The following is an 8,427-nucleotide window of genomic DNA, read 5'->3' as shown; positions in this document are numbered from 1 at the left end:
ATCCTGGCTTCTCCCACTAATACAAAGACCTTTTGAAATTGAAGTCCAAAAACATGAACTTTAAGATTTTAATATTAAGATAAAAAATTATGTAAAAAGTGTTTCAGTAAAATATAAAAGGTAGTTTCTATGAAAGTCAGCTTAGATACTCTAGAAAATTCTGGGCCAAGCTATAAAAGCATCTCTATGAAAAATAGCAATCCTGAAGTCTCTAAATACTTTATTTTTAGATACTACAGCACTTCTGTATTCTGACACATCCTTATGCAGTATTTTACACAAAGGAGGTACTCAGTAAATAATGGTATGTGGAATAAATGAATGAGAGATGTAGTAATTAAGTAAGAAAATTCAGAGGGTTTTTTTTTTTTTTTTTTGCAGTGGAATCCATGTAATCATGTAAACTCTGGCTTAATGGCAAATGAGGAGGTTGCATTATCTAAAAATTTCACTTTATACTAAACTGGACCAATACAAAGAAGATTAGCATGGCTCTGTACAAGGATGACATGTAAAAATTTTGCTTTCTCCTCTTCCATTTTCTTCTCAACATTTTACTCAGATACTGAATTATATGTCTTGTCATCATCTCTGCCACTTGATTGTGAACTTTAGGAGAATTAGGTCTGTGATTAATTTACCTTTGTCTTTACCTCAGCAACTATGGTTTTACTTTGCACACAGAAGGTGTTTAATCAGTATCTGTAGGGTTATCTTATTAAGTGAATCTTTGATTATCTACCAAGTTCAAAACTATGATAAAACCTTTCCAATAAAGGAATGAGACATGGAATTTGCATGGAAAAACATATTAAAGAAACAATGGGACAATAATATACAGACAGCCTGGATAAAGAGGAGAACACACACCTTTCAAGAAATTCATCTAAAATTTCACAATAATTTAATGCCTTTGAGATCTTTGGCAGACACCTTTAAGTAATACAAGGAGAATATTGATTTTAACCAACAAGGGGATTGATTAGCACCCTGATCTTGTTAGAATTAAAATAATACTTTGATAATAGCTATTCAAAGAATTTAATTTCACAAAACCCTTTTTTAAAGAAACATATAGGCCTATTTAAGCCTATCTATGCAAATACTTGAAGTTTAAGAAGATTTGAAAGTTGGAAAGAGGGGCACCTGGGTGTCTCAGTTGGTTACGCAACTGCCTTCTGCTCAGGTCATGATCTCAGGGTCTTGGGCTTGGGGTTCCCGCTCAGTGTCAGGCTCCCTAATCAGGAGGGAGTCTGGTTCTCTCTCTCCCTCACTCCTACCCCCTACTCATGCACTCTTTCTCTCTCTCAAATAAGTAAATAAAATCTTAAAAAAGAAAGTTGGAAAGATGACTTTTTCTTCATATCTAGAGAAAAGATTAAAAAAATGAATAAAGGAATCTGAATACACATAAATATGTTAATTTGAAGAAAAAAAAAACCCAGAATATTGAAGGATGACTTAGATCTTGGATCCCAATCAGGGAATTTAATTCATTGGGAAACCCACTTGAGATTTTCCAGTTCTTTCATGATCGCATTGTGTTCATTCATCTAACAAGCAGTAGCTATTTATAATTTCTTACAGTAACACTGAAATAAAGCATCACAAAGTTCACCTCTAGATAGAATGCCAACTCAAATTGCCCTGTTTTTTGCTTACCTCTTTCTCAATCTCCCTGGCTGATAGGCAAAATACAGATTCCTTGAGGGCAGGGTGTGCTTACTTTGCAGAAGTCTAAAATCAAGCCACTGCACCCAAGACATTCGGAAGTATTCTTCAATGTCTATTGAAGTGGGACATTTTTCTATTCAGTATAGATTTTCTGTTGATTACTTACAACTTGCTATTATATAAATCAGAAGTCTGGCAGTTATGAAATTTTGTTAGCTTCTGAACTCTTTAGGAGACAATGAATGTTGTGCTTGGATAAATTAGAAGAGAGGCAATGATGGAGGGTCAGTCCCATTAGAGTTACCGTTTGTTTTCCCTTCACATAGGGAATCTATGTACCTTGATGCAAACTCCTCCCTGTGTCTATTTCTATTTAGATGAGATGCAGACATATGTGATAGGTTCAGGGCAATTTGTCAGAAGGTCTGAATAAGCAGCTCTGGTATCATGACTCGGGGTTAATAGTATAATTTTTGTAGAAGGACAACACTTTACCAAAGCCATGGTCACACTTATTGAACAGTAAGGTCAGGTTTAAAGCTGAATAACTCCTTCTTTAATCTACTGGCTGCTTAGAAACATTCCAAACTTGGAAACTGATATATATTTTGTGTACTCTGAAAATTTTAATATGTTTCTTTCCTCCCTGGGCTTTTACTAAAAGGGCTGAGAGCCAAATACATTTATTTATTAATAACTCATCATTAATAAAAATAATTTATTAAAAACATTTTTCTTCATATTACTTTATGCAAATTATAAGGCAACATCAACTTTGGAAAATCAGTTAAATCTTTCTAATTTCTCTGCTCCAGTAAGCATGCTATAAGGCTCCTATTTGGTAGAAAATTGTTGATAGACATTGAAATAATTTTTAAAAATTAAGTAATGGAATGATTTAAATGAGTGAAAAAAGACTACTCTAGTCCAAATGATATCTGGTATGTTCAAGTTTTAGACTGTTAAATAATGTTTGTAAGACAATCAAGAAAATAAAAACTAATTTTCTTTTTAATCATGGCTGCTTCTGATTAAGATAATTAATGTCAGTTATAGGAAATTGGAAAAACAGAAAGTTATAAAGAATAGAACTAAATGGTTGACTCATATATTATATTAAGAATTTAATTTGGTATTACATTTTTGGAGGACAGTTTAGCAATACTATTTTTAAAAGCATATAATCTGTAACCTAGCAATTACCTTCTAGGAATTTAAAAAATAATTGCTTCAGTAAGTAGATATATCCATACAGACAGTCTTCAAATATTTCTCTTACTAGCAAAGAACACAATCAAAATAAGTTCATTAACAAGAGTGTAACAAAACAAATTATGGGTTTGCATTATTTAAAACTCAATTCATTCAACAAGTACTTGTTGAGAACCTGCTGTATGCTAGGACTAACCTAAGCATTTGGATATGGCAGGAAATGAAGAACTCTTTATCCTATGAAGCTTATCTGTGTAAGGAAATAGCCAATAAAGTAAGGAATGACTAAATTATTTAACATGTTTGGAGGTGAGCAGTGTTATACAACCAATAAAAAGAATGATGCCAGGGATATATGTGTGCAGATCTGAAAATATGTCCACAGTGTATTTGTAATTAAAAAATAAAAATTAGTTTTGTACATATATATCAGGACTCCTTTTTATAAAAACTAAATACCTATGTGAATGTAGTGTAAATATTTGTAAATATGTTTGCATAAACTTGGGATAACATCTACAAAGACCATTTCAAATTACTAATATAATGTAACAAGTACAGTATTTTTCAAATTAAATAAAAATAATAAAATTATTGTTATTACTATTCAGATAAAATAATTTTAACCCTTTGGGCTTCTTCTCAGTATTTATTTAAATCTCTGACAACAATGAAATAATCCATGGTTCTTATAATTTTGAGAACTCAGCATCATTTAGTATTGAAGTAAAGCTATAGACCTTCTTGCAAAAAGCCTACACACACCAGAAAGTGATTATAGTGATTGATTACCTAAAACATATCTGGTTTAGAAATGCTGCTATGAAATTAAGAGACTGATTTTCTTTTGAAAAACAGACAAACCCCCTAACTTTTTTTCTTTATGTTATAGTAATGTCATTTAAAAGAATGTATTTAATAACAAAAAATATGCAGCTTGAACTTAACATTATTTTACTGTATTTGTAATTGCACTCTCAAACATCTATTTTTGCCTCACAAATTTACTAAGTCTTAACTAAATATATTAAAATAGTTCTCAACTAATTTGGGGTACTTTAATGTGGGAAGTTACCTGCCCTCCCTTCTAGAGCCCCATATATGAAGATGTGCTGTACATCATTATTCAGAAATGAGGATTAAGACTGTGTTTGATTTATTGATATGCCACTCTGTTCAACTAGCAATGTATTTTTGAATGTGATGTGCTAATAAATAATCAAGATATAAATTATATGTATATAAAACAACTTTGTAAGTCAGCATTCTTTTTAATGATAAGCTAAGGTATTTTGTAAAAATAACGGTTAAAACGTCTTTCCAAAATTAGAAATGTTTCAAGAATGATTAAAGTAAGAATGCTGCTAGGATTCAAAATGTAAAAGACAACATGGAGTGACTCCAGTTAGGATAGATTTATGTCTAAGGTAAGGAGAGTTGAATGAGACTTTAAATAAATTTTAAACTTAATTTTCTTAGCTAGAAATGTCAGCTATCAAAAGTTGTTTATCATAGTCAGGTATTTAATACCTGTTGATTAATGATTTTCTCAAAATTATGTCTTAATTTCAGGAACCATCATATAGCTTAGTGACATTTTCACTTTGCTGAGAAGGTATATTTAAATTTCTCTATCATTTTTATGTTTTGAAGAAGTTTATTGCAGATCTACGGATCTACTTGATGTTCTCTACTGCTCTGATCATTCAACGGTGCATTTCTTTTAATTCTAGAGATCTTAAAATACTGGAGCAGTTTTAAATTTGATGGGTAGTAAAGATCTAAGAGTGAGTGCCGCCCTTACTCAGTAGCAAAGAGAATGAATCCATGGCAATCTTGGTGATATTGCAAAACATAAATGGAAATTATGGAGTGTTTGAAGTAAAGCTAGCTTACTGCTATATGGGTTAGCAATTTTTCTGCTTCCCTGATTCACTTACTTATCTTTAGATAAATACACCTGGGAATAAGTGCTGTTTTGCTTCACATGTGCACAGGTGCACATTATAGTCAGCCGATTTTTAGGGTCTGGGTATCAGCCACCTGAGTATTCACCCCATAGCTGGGATTAGGTGACACCAAACTAGTCAGTCCCATTTTACAAGTGTGACTTTATTCATGTGGTTTGGCTTGTTTGTTTTGTGAATACCATCTTGGCTCTGTTGGTTGGCAGGAGTATTTCAGTTTTACAGTTAACGTATAAAACTTTAAATGCCATATTCAGGGAACATTTATAAGAATGTTCCCTGCTGTCTCCATCATTTTCCACCTGTCATCAAGACTGGTGATGAATTCTTTGAAGGACTGAGAAAGTTATCTTTCACTCAGATATGTTACTATTGGGATAAATCAGATCTCGAATAAAAGCCAAAGCCTTAATTCTGAATGATATTAGGAATATTATTCATATCCAAGGTATGCCAAAATATTTTGGATGGCATATTAATGAATAAATTAAGTTTATTATGGGTTTACTGGAGAAGACTCTGATTTTTTTTCGAGATTTTGCTTTACCTGATCTCAATAACAATAGTAAAAGTAATGATAATGAGAGCTAACCTAAACTAAGCGTGTGCTACGTGAAAGACTGCTAAATATTTTATATGATTCTTTCATCTGGTAAGGATTCACCATGAGGCAGACAGTGCTATTATTCTCATTTTATTTTGTTTTTATTGTTTTTAAATATTTTATTTATTTACTTGAGGGAGAGTAAGCAAGAGAGAGCATGAGTTGGGGGGAGAGACAGAGGAAGAAGCAGACTTCTGGCTGAGCAGGAGCCCAATGCAGGGCTTGAACCTAGGACCCTAGGATCATGACCTGAGCTGAAGGCAAATGCTTAACCTACTGGGTCACCCAAGCACACTATTCTCATGTTATATGTGAGGAAATGGATACTCTGTGTATCATTTCCTTTTGCTTTATAACATATCATCACAAACTTCCCAGCTTAAAAAAGCACATTTATTAGCTCACAGTTCTCTAGGGCAGAAGTTCCAACAGGGCACAACTTGGTTCTCTGCTCAGGATCTCACAATGTCAAAATCAAAGTCCACGGGGCTGCTTTCCCATCTAGAGCCTATGAAGAAGGACCGACTGCCAACCTCATTCAGGCGGTAGGCACAACCTCATTCCCTGAGGCTATATAGAACTGAGGTTCTAGTCTCCTTGCTGGCTGTTGGCTGGGGGTTACTCTCAGCTCCCAGAGGCTCTGTTCATTTTTGGCCATGTGGCCCCTATATCTTTAAAGCAGGCAATGTGCCTATCTCCTATCAAATCTCTGACTCCTTTGTCTCTAATGTCAAGACCCAGATTTAAGTGGTTCATGTGTTTAGGTCAGGTCTATACTTTCTTTTTTTTTTAAATTTATTTATTTATTTTATTTTATTTTTTATAAACATATAATATATTTTTATCCCCAGGAGTACAGGTATGTGAATCGCCAGATTTACATACTTCAAGCACTCACCATAGCACATACCCTCCCCAATGTCCATAACCCCACCCCCCCTCCCAACCCCCCTCCCCCCATCAACCCTCAGTATGTTTTGTGAGATTAAGAGTCACTTATGGTTTGTCTCCCTCCCAATCCCATCTTGCTTCATTTACTCTTCTCCTACCCCCTTAACCCCCCATGTTGCATCTCCACTTCCTCATATCAGGGAGATCATATGATAGTTGTCTTTCTCCGATTGACTTATTTTGCTAAGCATGATACCCTCTAGTTCCATCCATGTCGTCGCAAATGGCAAGATTTCATTTCTTTTGATGGCTGCATAGTACTCCATTGTGTATATATACCACTCTTCTTTATCCATTCGTCTGTTGATGGACATCTAGGTTCTTTCCATAGTTTGGCTATTGTGGACATTGCTGCTATAAACATTCGGGTGCACGTGCCCCTTCGGATCACTACGTTTGTATCTTTAGGGTAAATACCCAGTAGTGCAATTGCTGGGTCATAGGGTAGCTCTATTTTCAACATTTTGAGGAACCTCCATGCTGTTTTCCAGAGTGGCTGCACCAGCTTGCATTCCCACCAACGGTGTAGGAGTGTTCCCCTTTCTCCGCATCCTCGCCAGCATCTGTCATTTCCTGACTTGTTAATTTTAGCCATTCTGACTGGTGTGAGGTGATATCTCATTGTGGTTTTGATTTGTATTTCCCTGATGCCGAGTGATATGGAGCACTTTTTCATGTGTCTGTTGGCCATCTGGATGTCTTCTTTGCAGAAATGTCTGTTTATGTCTTCGGCCCATTTCTTGATTGGATTATTTGTTCTTTGGGTGTTGAGTTTGCTAAGTTCTTTATAGATTTTGGACACTAGCCCTTTATCTGATATGTCATTTGCAAATATCTTCTCTCATTGTCAGTTGTCTTTTGGTTAACTGTTTCCTTTGCTGTGCAAAAGCTTTTGATCTTGATGATATCCCAATAGTTCATTTTTGCTCTTGCTTCCCTTGCCTTTAGAGATGTTCCTAGGAAGAAGTTGCTGCAGCTGAGGTCAAAGAGGTTGCTGCCTGTGTTCTCTTCAAGGATTTTGATGGATTCCTTTCTCACATTGAGGTCCTTCATCCATTTTGAGTCTATTTTTGTGTGTGGTGTAAGGAAATGGTCCAGTTTCATTTTTCTGCATGTGGCTGTCCAATTTCCCCAAGACCATTTGTTGGAGATACTGTCTTTTTCCCATTGGATGTTCTTTCCTGCTTTCTCGAAGATTAGCTGACCATAGAGTTGAGGGTCTATTTCTGGGCTCTCTGTTCTGTTCCACTGATCTATGTGTCTGTTTTTGTGCCAGTACCATATTGTCTTGATGATAAAAGCTTTGTAATAGAACTTGAAGTCTGGAATTGTGATGCCAAACCAACTTTGGCTTTCTTTTTCAATATTCCTCTGGCTACTCGAGGTCTTTTCTGGTTCCATATAAATTTTAGGATTATTTGTTCTATTTCTTTGAAAAAAATGGATGGGATTTTGATAGGGATTGCATTAAATGTGTAGATTGCTTTAGGAAGCATAGACATTTTCACAATATTTGTTCTTCCAATCCAGGAGCATGGAACATTTTTCCATTTTTGTGTGTGTGTGTGTCTTCCTCAATTTCTTCCATGAATACTTTATAGTTTTCTGAGTATAGATTCTTTGCCCCTTTAGTTAGGTTTATTCCTAGGTATCTTATGGTTTTGGGTGCAATTGTAAATGGGATTGACTCCTTAATTTCTTTTTCTTCTGTCTTGTTGTTGGTGTGAAGAAATGCAAGTGATTTTTGTGCATTGATGTTATATCCTGACACTTTACTGAATTCCTGTACAAGTTCTAGCAGACTTGGAATGGAGTCTTTTGGGTTTTCCACATATAGTAACATATCATGTGCAAAGAGTGATAGTTTGACTTCTTCTTTTCTGACTTGGATGCCTTTAATTTCTATTTGTTGTCTGATTGCTGAGGCTAGGACTTCTAATACTATGTTGAATAGCAGTAGTGATAACAGACATCCCTGCCATGTACCTGACCTTAGTGGAAAAGTTCCCAGTTTTTCTC

The 8,427-nt window shown here is 34.9% G+C and overlaps 1 non-coding gene across 1 annotated transcript; it reads left to right on the top strand.

Moving 5' to 3' along the window:
- The first annotated feature begins 441 nt into the window (after window positions 1-441).
- On the top strand, window positions 442-545 carry LOC116854361. The gene has a single exon (XR_004380143.1). It is a non-coding gene; the product is annotated as a U6 spliceosomal RNA (small nuclear RNA).
- The last annotated feature ends 7,882 nt before the right edge of the window (window positions 546-8,427 follow it).

Source organism: Lontra canadensis, unplaced genomic scaffold, assembly GCF_010015895.1.
Source record: "Lontra canadensis isolate GAN:19392208 unplaced genomic scaffold, GSC_riverotter_1.0 scaffold90, whole genome shotgun sequence".
NCBI classification, from domain to species: domain Eukaryota; kingdom Metazoa; phylum Chordata; class Mammalia; order Carnivora; family Mustelidae; genus Lontra; species Lontra canadensis.
The sequence above is the reverse complement of the archived record's forward strand: the minus strand, read 5'-3'. Positions and strand labels throughout refer to the sequence as shown.